The 11,665-nt window shown below is 41.0% G+C and overlaps 1 long non-coding RNA gene and 1 pseudogene across 1 annotated transcript; one reads left to right on the top strand and one right to left on the bottom strand.

The window, feature by feature from the left end:
* Window positions 1-1,234: 1,234 nt before the first annotated feature.
* Window positions 1,235-5,383, bottom strand: LOC112093708 (annotated as a pseudogene).
* Window positions 5,384-9,412: 4,029 nt separating this feature from the next.
* Window positions 9,413-11,197, top strand: LOC112093709. The gene is made up of 4 exons (XR_002903166.1): window positions 9,413-9,424; window positions 9,615-9,701; window positions 10,260-10,455; window positions 11,110-11,197. It is a non-coding gene; the product is annotated as an uncharacterized LOC112093709 (long non-coding RNA).
* Window positions 11,198-11,665: the final 468 nt, after the last annotated feature.

The following is an 11,665-nucleotide window of genomic DNA, read 5'->3' as shown; positions in this document are numbered from 1 at the left end:
CACTCTTTCAACCAGAAAAAAGGGTAAATGAGAAATATAACCTTAATTAGACTGAATTTACTGCTGAATTTTTTTGTCTTGAGAAAAAATGATGAAAATTTTTATTAACAACATGCGATCAATAATTCGCCGATCCACCATGAAATGATATAAGCCATTTGTTGTTCTCCAGAAATGCTCGATTCCAATAGAAAAAAGTCAAAATCTCTGATGTTGATATATCTTTATCCCTATCGCTATTACTCTATTTATTTTTCTTTTTTCTAACAAGTTTTGATCTTCAAAATCAAAAGAGCGATTGGATTGCAAAAATAAAGGATTTTTTCTAATAGTTAGTTTTTTCATTTGGGCTTGCACTTACCGCTATTTTTTCTTGGATTCTGGGGGGAAGGTCAGATTTGATATTATGGTAGTTGTAAGGTAGGGCTTTCATGGTATTGGTTGGGGTAATGTGGTCAGAAATCCATAATAGAGTCCGACCACAACCACCTAATTTATTATCTTCATGCATAAGGATACTAGATTACCTAGGGTTCCACTCCATTTCGTGATCCAGCTTCTCTCTCGGCTGGATGTTGGTCCAGCCTACTACGAGGATCCCGTATCCAGCAACCCAACCTAAAAAAAGGGTAGAAAAGAAGCCGGAGCTATGAAGCTTACCTTATATTTATGAAAAGGGGAAAGGGCTTTTTCGGCTGGTGCGCAGGAGCGCACTTCTGTTTTCCCTTTACTCGTAGGGGGTCTCGTGGTTCCTATGCCGCCGCGTTTCCCAATCCTTTTCTTTTAGTGCTTCGACCCGAAGCGATAGCTTCTAGCTAGTTTAGTGGATAAGATGGCTGCGCTCCAGCTCACTCAAGAATGGGACGGTAGTGGTCCGCCGGCAAGCTCGTTCTAATCTTGGACGCAGTACATTGGAATCCTGAAGCACCACCACGAACACTACCGCGCGTTCGCCTGTGGTACGGTAAGGCACCACCCTGTTGTGCCAGTAGCCAACTCCGGCGTGTCAACTTAGTTATCCTCATCACGCCACTTACTTGATGTCTAGCTTCCCAACAGGTAGACAGTTCCTTTTCCCCCAGATCAATGAAGAAGGGAGAAGTTAGTTGATTCTTCCGAAGAACCGGAAGCGAAGCGCTATGCCGGGGGTGGGGGGACGGGAAAAGAAACGGCTCCGAAGAAAGAAATTGGGGTTCCCAATTTTTCTCCACGCCTAACGAGATATGATAACCTCGGGATGCTTTACTCCTAACCCCACAAGGTTCCGAGACGGAGCTTAACCTAAGTCTCGGTTAAGAACGGCGATGATCTACGTTTCACACGACGCACGATTCCATGGATAGTTTCATTCGACATCGTGATGGAGGATATAGCTTACGATCATCGGCTTTGATCATGCCACTAGGCATTTGATTAGGACATTGCACAATGATCCGAACACTTTGTCGCATCTCTTCAATACGGATACAGTAATGATCATAGCGATCTCTTCTGGTACCTACTGGTACGTTAGGATCCAATTGGTTATGAACATCGTAAGGTGCTGCTCTTCGCGAATCCCAGCATACCCCTGGTTGGGATGGGTAGGCCGACCACTTCACTTTCACTTAGGCCCGGGCTCCTTCCCCCCCCCCAAAAAAAAAAACAAACTGTACGTGAGAGTTTCCCTTCATACGGCTCGAATCATTCTCAGATGCCCCGAGAGACATTCTTTCCTTGTTTGTTTGTTGGGTTGGTTCACGCGCGCGCAAACGAGCACCGGCCGCAACAGCAGGAAACTATGACCAATAGAGTCAGACACTTAGCTACATCCGCACGCAAAAGGAATGTGGTTCTGGTTGAGGCTTTCTTTCCTTTATTAGATTAGTAAAGGGGGTGCGGGACGTTCGCAGAGTCTGTGCCTTCCGTACCACCACAAGACTGGTCATTCTTGGGCGGATCCCGCTCCTAAACATAAGGGATAGGGGGAAGGTGGCCGGGCCTATCATATCAAAAGGGTTGTAGAAAGAGAACCCGGCCACCTATTTCATTCGACATTCCGGGGCGCCCGATTCGACTGACTTTTGGATAACAAGAAGGCGAGCTGATCTGCTTTGATCAAGGAAAAAGCCCAGTCTACCTCCAACTCGGTGCAGGTCACGTGACCTACAGCTCGGCCTTCGCTTTTTGAGGCTTCCTCTACCCACATCTCTATGTGCCCGCAGCACTTCCATATAGAGAAAGATAGGCTTACCATGTTCCATCAATAGTGCCTAACCTATGCCGATTTTGGCAGACCGTGCTCCACCCCGGTGAACTCATGCGGTTCCGACATGCCCAGAGGCCAGAGGCGAATCCGTTCACGGTCCTACGGACCAACACCATTCGAAGGTGGGTGGCCCGCCCCGCCTTGAACAGTCATGTTTGACTGGGCTTACACATATTCGCTCACTTATCCTGTCCCCCCCTCAGCTCACCCTAGCCCCGGGCCTTTTGCTCTTCTAACGTAAGCTCCAAGGCTTCACACCAAGTCTTCACTGACATAATATGCATGCTTAAGTAGGGTCAGGCAGAACCGTTGTTGCCTGATGGGAACTTCCCCCATATTGCTATCAATGTCTTCATGTCGCACGACCTTTTAACATTACACCACTGAATCCCCAATCCTTTGCTTGCTGTGTAGTGACAGTACCAATATCCACTAATCGTTGTTTCTAGATACGGTTGTCGGTTGACATCTCTTCTAATTCATCGATACGAGAAGCAAATTGTTGTGTGGAGGAATCAATATCTTGACATAAGCCAAGAGGCAGATCTTGTGCCACTCCACCTGGTCGTATGAAACTGGCATGCATCCTGGCTCCTGAGACTCTTTCATAGAATTCCAACAATTTCTCCTGCTCCTCAGAAGCCCACAGGAATGGAGTTGATGCTCCCACATCCATAGCATGAGTAGTTAAAGCAAGTGAATGATTTGAAATTCGAGTTATTTCACGGAATAACACTCGTATATATTGAGCTCGTAATGGTACCTCGCAATTCAAAAGTCTCTCTACGGCTGAAGAATGAGCGTGTTCTTGGGCCATCGTAGAAACATAGATAGGGTCGACGACGGAACGAACAACGAAACTTTACGACAGCTTTTTCGTACATGTTCACTTGCATCACATACACAAGTGCTCTCTAAACCGTGCAATAAGGTCACCCATAACACGGCTCTCCCACTTGAGTTACCTTAGCCCCAGGCCATGCTATTCAATGATATTGGAAAAATGGCAGCGTAACGTAACAACTAGTATGGAAAGCTGGTCATGAGGGAAGGAAATCATTTCAATAGGAGCCCTACTTCCCTCTTTGCGACCTCATCACTTCAATTCAAGCGCAAACCAATTTCTTTCTTAGTCACCAGGCTCCGCGCACCTTTGGTACTTCAGTAGGGTGAGCTGTTTGATAGTGACTTCTTTCGTTTGGTAGGGCGACGAAAGGCTACTTCAATCTAGGAAAGAGCCAGAAACTCGAGAGTTTCTCCTTCCTCTAACAAGTAAGCAAGTAAACTACCTTTGGAAGCGTTCGCCGATAACCAAAGCATATCGTTCCCGTGGTACTTTGCTTATATCTTTTTTAGGTTATGCAATAGAAGGGGGGCTTAGCTCTGGATCCCCCCTGCTTGCAGAAATGAATGGATCAGAAGGGGGCTAGGTTCTATTTCCGGGCCGGGCGGGAGGTGAAGGCCATAAGAGTGCCTTCCCGGTAAGGAAGAGAGGAAAAAGGTGCTGTCATCTATCTCGACCAGGCTATAAGAATTTAAGTGCACCTAAGTACTAAGACATTTTTTCTTTGTCTTTTTCATTCGAAGAGCTCTTCTTTCTTTGTTTTCTTCTTTCTATTTTCACATGAATTCCACTTAACTGCATTTCATATGATCTAGAGATCGATCTTTCCACATGTCACTTTGGCAAGGTGAACTATTTCCTTTTGGTTGGTTTCTTAGAATAGAAGGAGAAGTCCGCGGTCAGTCCGATCTGGCTTCCCTGCCTCTCTCTTCTCTAGTCGTCTAGTATCATACTCTTATTCAGATTCTGATTTTCATTCATTCAATGAAACTTCAATTTGCTTGTCTAAGGTGTGTTTCGAGGCACAAATCACCAAAGACGGGTGGATGTTCAGTCTCAGTGGCAGAAAACCAATACTGTTTGGAACTTCACTTCTGGAGCTCCATCTCTCAGAATCAAAAGCTGGAATAAAAGATTGAGTATATGGAGAGATGATCCTACGCTTTCTTTCTCTGTCTTTAAAAGAGTGAGTGAAGGTAGGGAAGATGGGAGTTAGTTTGTTCAAGTCATAACAATATTCAGAAGGGAGGTACAAGAATGACGAAAGGGTAGAATTACTGAATGAATACGAGCTGTGGCTAATACCCGAGGCATAAAAGAAGCATTTTCTACGGGATCCTGAAACCACCAGCCACCCCGACCTAATTCATGATGAGCCCACCAACTTCCTGGCAAGTCTCCTTTCTAAGTGATCCATTGTGTGTCACGTCGTCCCAGTCAAAGAAGGTAAGAAGGAGTAGGCTCAATAGAAAGTGAACTCAGACCTTGTCTTTCACGCATGGGGAGGAAGGAGATAACAAGAACCAAGTTGGTGGTATCTGGGGAATGGCTTCAATGGAGAAAGAGGGGTCGGAAAGTGAAAGGGCAGAGCATATGTAGCTCCTGATATAGGATAATTCCAGATAGTGTAGTTATGTCGAGCGACAGAAGGGAGTCTGAAGACTAAAGATAAGAATAGTCTTTCTAAGATGAATGCCGCTTGAATGAGTTTAAGAGGTGAAAGAGTGAAAGAAAACTCTTCCTTTTTAGGTCGGGTTAAAGAAGGGTCTCATCGGGGTATTCACCTACCGGGTTTTAACAAGCCAATTGGACGGGAAATACAAAACATGCCAACCGTGTTTTGGTACTTTTCTCTCATTTCTCAGGAATTTCGATCTATGCCCGGGCTTTCATCCCTAGTTTTAGGCGATGGGGCTTGCCCGAGTCTACCTATCATTCCAGCGCTCTCCTCAAGCCCTATCTCGGTGTAAGCAGTTCGTTCTAGGATTTCCCCAAAGGTATTCCTTCTATCTTCCCTGGATTGATCAGCAGACGGAAGGCGCAACAACAAGACAAATTCCCCTTCTCCTTTCCTTTCGATTTCTATACTCAATTACGTAATCTGGGCTAAAGCACAGCAGTCCTAGAGCCTATTCCTTTTGTATTTCGAGATAAAATAATTACCACTACCACGGCCCTCTATTCCCCGGGTCCTCAATCAATCATGAGTACTACTCACGGCCCGAGGCACAGCCGAAGCTTCGAGCCCCTCCGCTGAGCAGCCCGAGAAGCTCATAGAGCGGATCCGCCATCTTCGGAGAACGGATGGAATGCGTATCCCGGCCAAAAAATGGAGCGCTTGGTCGACATGATCGTGAACGAGCATGGGGGAATAGAAAATCTTCCGCATATCCGCTAGGATATGCAGAGCAACGGCCGGGAGAGTCTTTTTTTTTTTTTTTAGAAATCCCTCACCTACGCTCAAATAATAGAAAGAATCCCACGAAAGGAACAAGCGAGAAAACTAAAGCGCTAGCGCACTCTAGCAAGAAAAGAAGGACAATATAGGAACTACTTCTAAGATAGAATAAAAAGAATAACTTTTGCTGGGGTGGGTTCCGGAGCTGACCACGACGTATCAAGTCACCACCAAAAGGGCTTATTGTGCATCTCCCTTTAGGCGCAAGAGGCGCCAGCAAATTTATTATGTAAGGAATTACAAAAAAAATTCTTTCAACAAAGATGTGAATTAGGAAGAATTGGTCGACGAAATATGAACCGTAGAATGAATCTTGATATACCTCAGAACACTACATTTTTGTTACCGCCTTGCTACAATTGCTTTAGCGCGAGCAGCAAGGAAAGGGCTGTCAGTGCGAAAAGGGAAGGGCATGACAGAAGGGAGATAGACCTCCTATAAGCATTACTCTCTTTTGAGGTAACTTGCTTACTCTGATATGATTAGTTCCGTGGGCTAGTAAGATCACTATTGAGGTGAGGGTCCGAAGGAGGCTCAATTTCACTATTCAGGAGTAAGGGAAATCAAATGCGATCTAAGCAAGACGCCCTGGAATTCCATTCTGTAGGAAAGGAGGCGTCAGGTACATTTGGAATTTCCTATTTGATGACACTTTTTTAGTTAGGGATAGTAATAGGGATAGTTACACCATATATTTTGATATTGAAAATCAAATTTTTGAAATTGACAACCTAAATAACCTTTCTAATTAAGAAAGGGCAGTTCTGTCGATTCCCAATCTCGAAACTGAGAGTGCGAAGTCACAAGCTGATGAGCTATATGTGAAGTTAAAAAACCCAGTTAAGTTGATGGCTCTTCACCTCAAGGGCTATAGAAGAAGTCAGTGTCAACGGTTCTCTACCATATGCCGTTTGGCAGGTGCAGGGTTTAGGACCTGCTTTCTCAAGATTGGCTGACCTGCTAGTCTAAAGCTAGTTTAGTCCTTACTCTAACAAGTAAGTGACTGTGTACCTCATAGAACTACTATAAGTGACTTACGTACCTCGCCCGAAAGCGAGTGACTACACGTACCTTTATCCGATTTGATATTTTTGCTACACCCATTTTTCTTCCAATCAATTCAAAATAATCCAACGTCAACTGCTCTACTCTAATTCATAGGTTTTTGTATTGACCCCGGGATCTATTGAAACAATGGAAGAAGAGTATGGGCATATAAAAAAAGAAAGCAACCAAGTTATCCTTACTCTAACAAGTAAGCAAGTAAACTTCATCCACACTTCCATTCCTTGTAGAGGAAGGCTAACTGCTTGTTGGCTGGGAGCTGTATGAGCGGTAACATCCACGTACGGCTCCGTGAGAAGGGCAGTGGACAGAAATGGCCTTGTTGTACCTCACTCTCGTCTTCAGTGGGGTATGCTCTTTTTTTTTGGGAGAGTATGCCATGGCAATTAGGATTTCAAGACGCAGCAACACCTATGATGCAAGGAATAATAGACTTACATCACGATATATTTTTCTTCCTCATTCTGATTTTGGTTTTCGTATTATGGATCTTGGTTCGCGCTTTATGGCATTTCCACTATCAAAAAAATCCAATCCCGCAAAGAATTGTATCTTTTTGATCAGAGGTTGAATCGATCTAATCGATGAAATGATAGAGTGAGAAAGGTGCTAAGGCGCATTACGAAATTGATTCAAAAGAACTCTCAAAGAATATCGTAGATGATAGTGGCTTTCCTTCTTACGTGAGCTAGTTGATCGAGAAACTTTCGCCCAACTCAAAAATGTCTTCAAAGAAAGAAGACTAGGGCGCATGGGACTCTCAATAACGGGGAATAAAGACTCAGAGTTTTTTTTAATCACACGTCGTAAACAGGTACCATAAGAATTCTTATTCATATTATGAATAATACTTCCCGATAAACTAATATTTAATCCACCTACTAATATACTACTACCTAATATACTAATATTTATTTAATATTGGAATTGAATGAACAAAACAATATAAAGAAAATATCCATTAAGAAAATATTCATTGCCCCACATTCTCCATAGGGCCCTCTTATCTCTTCCTTCTCCGAGCTCATGTTATGGAAGAAGGAGAAGAAGGAACCGAGAAGAAAGTATCAGCAACAACCGGTTTTATTACGGGACAGCTCATGATGTTCATATCGATCTATTATGCGCCTCTGCATCTAGCATTGGGTAGACCTCATACAATAACTGTCCTAGCTCTACCGTATCTTTTGTTTCATTTCTTCTGGAACAATCACAAACACTTTTTTGAAAACTCAGGAAGAGCTCGGGCAAAACAAAAATAGATGGTGAAAGCCCCTTTCTATTATATTAGTAAAGCGCGCTCCTTGCATGACGTCATATCATTCATTATTAAAGCGAAAGCGACAACGTGTCACCCTAACCTTAAAATCGATAAACGGGAATGCATTATCTAATAATGAGCAATGCTGGTAACAGCAAATGGTTCCTAACCTCATAAAAATCAGAGTACGGCATATTCGACTATCCGGCAACACGCTTGGATAAGTAACGCGATGAACCGTACCTGTATCTCTAGGCGCTATGATGTCTTATTATGTAGATCATGTCTTGCTTGAGGGTTCCAAACCCTGCCCTTCTGAGATTTTTTTTTTTTTCAAATTTTATGTTCTATCTTAGGATTATATTTTAAAAATGTTTTAAATATTTTTCAAAAATTATTTAAGGGTATTTTTATCTTCTCATGATGAAGGTTCGAGTCCACTAATGTTATGTATTAATCAGTAATGTACATAAATTAAATTATATGATTTCAATAGTTATGATTTCACTCTTGTTTTTTTTGTTTTTGTTTTTGTTTTTTTTTTTTGTCATCGGGGTGAAATTGAAATAATATTTCAAATTTAAAAGATACTTTCATACACTACACCACAATAAGCTTTTCGTAGCGGTAAGTTATAGCGTTTTTAAAAAAACGTTATATCGTCTATATATAATAGCGTTTATAAATAGTTATAATATTTATATATATTTATATTAAAAGTTCATGAAATTTTAGCTGGTTTATTGTACACGTTAGATTGATATTGGGCGGGCAGTGAAAATATTTTTTTAAAAATTTCAAAATTCTCACTCCCCTCGTTCGCGGAAATTTCAAAACTCCCGCTCCTCCCTCTTTTTTTTTTGGTCTGATTTGGCTTTCCCCTCTTCCACCACTCTACCGAATCCCATACGAACTGAACATAAGAAAAAAAAAACCTCATTCGCCTCTTCCCCTAATCTGTCGAATCCCATTTACTTCCTAAACTCTTCTCACGCGGTGAACCAAACATGAGAGATTTTCTTGCTCTGCCCGCTTCTCCACAAGCTTCAACTTGGAACAATTCCCACTCTTAGGGCTTTTTAGTCACCGAAAGGAAAAAGCCCTGAGGCCCTCTTCTTTCACTCGAAGCCTCTATGACACCTTCGCGCCGCTCAACCCTAATTGCCTTTCCAACACCTTCGTTTCATTCGACGTTGTGTTTTAATGGCGGATTTCTGTTTCAGTCCATTGGTTTCAGTTATAGGGCAAAAACAAAAAACGTCCTGAGGATTGCGTTTGTGCATATTTTCTCCCAATCCGTAGATCTGATTGCTTGTGATTTTGAAGGAAATTTTTGTTAATCTTTTATGTTATTGATTTCCCAATCCATAGTTTCTGTAGATCTGATTGCTTGTGATATTGCTTTTAAATAGTTATTGCAATATGAAGGGCGTTTCTTGTAGTTTCTGTCTTATGTTTTTTTTTTTTTTTGCGCTTTCTTAACAAATGTGTGGAAACAGAGTATGAGTGATTTTGGACTTTGATCTTTTTATGCAATTCTCAATCAAGGTTAGTATTTACATGTAAATTACATGAGAAACTCTCTAAATTTTCGGAACAATTTGGTTTCCGATATTGTGAATCGATGTTTTTTATATATCATCATAATATAAACTTTTGCTAATCATGAGAATGGACCTTGCTTTGCTTTTCTTTCTTTTATCTTTTTCTCTAAAAGAATTTGTTTCTGAATCTGCAGGCAATACTTTCCATAAAGAAGGGTGCATATCTTTTGAAATGTGGAAGAAGAGGGAAGCCCAAGTTTTGTCCTTTCCGGCTTTCTACGGTAGGCATGTTACAATTCAAGAATTAAGAAGACTCTTTGTGAGTTAATCATGAGACATATTATTTTGGTGTAGTACTAGCAGATCATTTTGTTAGTCAAACATCCAATTTGATGTCATCCAACATGCACAATTTCATGAAAAACTAATTTCTTAGATACGGAAACTTTGTAAGCAAACATTAAATGGTTGGTGTAACAAGTCTTACACTTCACCCTAATTGTTACTTTTGATTTACACTGATTAAGCCGAAAAATCTTGCTTTGGTTTCAGCAAAAAGCACAAGACTTAATGCGTAAAGTTAAAGGCGCATACTTGGTGTAGTCAGCAGGGATAATATGTGTTCACACTGCTATTACTTTATGATTTGAGCACGCTAACAAACAAACAGAGAATCAAACAATCTCATTTCTCATGTCATTTAGTTATAGATAATTTAACATTCACAAGTAGGATTTTTCTCTTGAAAAATTGAGCCTTATATAAACCAGAGTTTAAGTAACATATTCATTTCATCAGCTACAAATTGAGCATTTTTGTTTTCGACTTTTCCTATATAGATATGCAAGGACAAAGAGCAAGCTGATTCTTGGATTCTAGGATTTGAGAGTCATAATATCAAGGTGTCACCATCCTAGACCATTTAATAGCTTGAGAGGTCACAAAGGAGTACAAAGTTGTATTAGTAGTCCCGCTGGTCTTATTCAGAGAAAGCATAATCTTGGACTTTTGGAGGATGCCACTGAATTTTCCGAGGTAGGGTTCTTAATTTTCAGAGGTCTTACCTCTGTTATTTTATCATGACCTTTTGTGTATTATGGCCTAGTTCAATTTTTGATTGCACTTTCAGGTACATATACACTGTAGCTATGGTGTTTAATTTGTGTATTATGGCCTAGTTCCTTTATGTCGAGTGATATTTGAAGTTATGACAATAATGTGTTGCTGGTATATACCATTTCGCTTGGAATATTGTTAAACCTTTTTAGTTTAAAACTCCTTGGTAAGTATGCTTTGCTTCACTGTAACGGCCATCCACACCAATATGTCGAAGTTAGCTAAACCTTGGTAGCGTAATTGTCATTGCCTATGAAGTTTGCTCCATACGTGGAACCTTGAGGCCACCACACATTCCTTACATTACATCAAAAATATATACATGGCCGCTTATGGTATGAAATTTAAATGCCATGATTAATATGTGTTTGGAGGCTGTGGATCCTTACGTGGAGTGATTTTCAATGGTGTGATAATTGTTGGTTGCCGGTTTATGCAAAAACTCTTGGCATATTGGTGTATAAACTATGTTCATAAGTGACCTTATATGGAGAATTGGCTTATTGAAAGTGAAGTGAGAACTTTACATTATGCTAAAGTGATGCTAAACCTTGGTAGCAAACTATGTCATAGTCTAGGATAATGCTTCATAAGGAGACGATGAGGGCCATTACACATTTCTGAGCCTACTATGCGCGGAATTGAACAAGGGGGGTATGTCGCCGGAGAAAGTGATCTCTAGGTGCCAAGATGCGAATAATAGGTTGGTTTTCTTTGAGGGGTGTAACTATGCATTTGATTTGGAGGATTTGTTGGAATGGAATTGATTTGCAGAGGCTTATATTTATGATTAGTTTTAGTTTTGCTAATTTGCTTGTTTTGGTTTGGGTTTTCTTTGCTCTTTTGCTATTTTGTTTTGCTTTACTTGTCACCAGGTTTTTTCCTTTCTTTTTTCTTTTTTTTCTTTACGATTTGATCTTTTTTTTTTTGGTAGCCAATTTTCTAAATTGCCTACGGTTTAAATGAATTTTGATGTTGATTGCTGCAGTGCCGTAAAAAAATCATAAATTTTGTGGCCTCTTGTAAGAGTAAGAACGGGGAAAAGCCTTGCACTCTTCACGTCCGTCACAAATCTTTCTTGAACAGGTTAGATTTAGCGACAAATTGGTAGTTTTTAATGCAATTAAGT

Source organism: Morus notabilis, unplaced genomic scaffold (assembly GCF_000414095.1).
Source record: "Morus notabilis unplaced genomic scaffold, ASM41409v2 Scaffold279, whole genome shotgun sequence".
NCBI lineage: Eukaryota > Viridiplantae > Streptophyta > Magnoliopsida > Rosales > Moraceae > Morus > Morus notabilis.
This window is presented reverse-complemented; position numbering and strand designations above follow the sequence as displayed.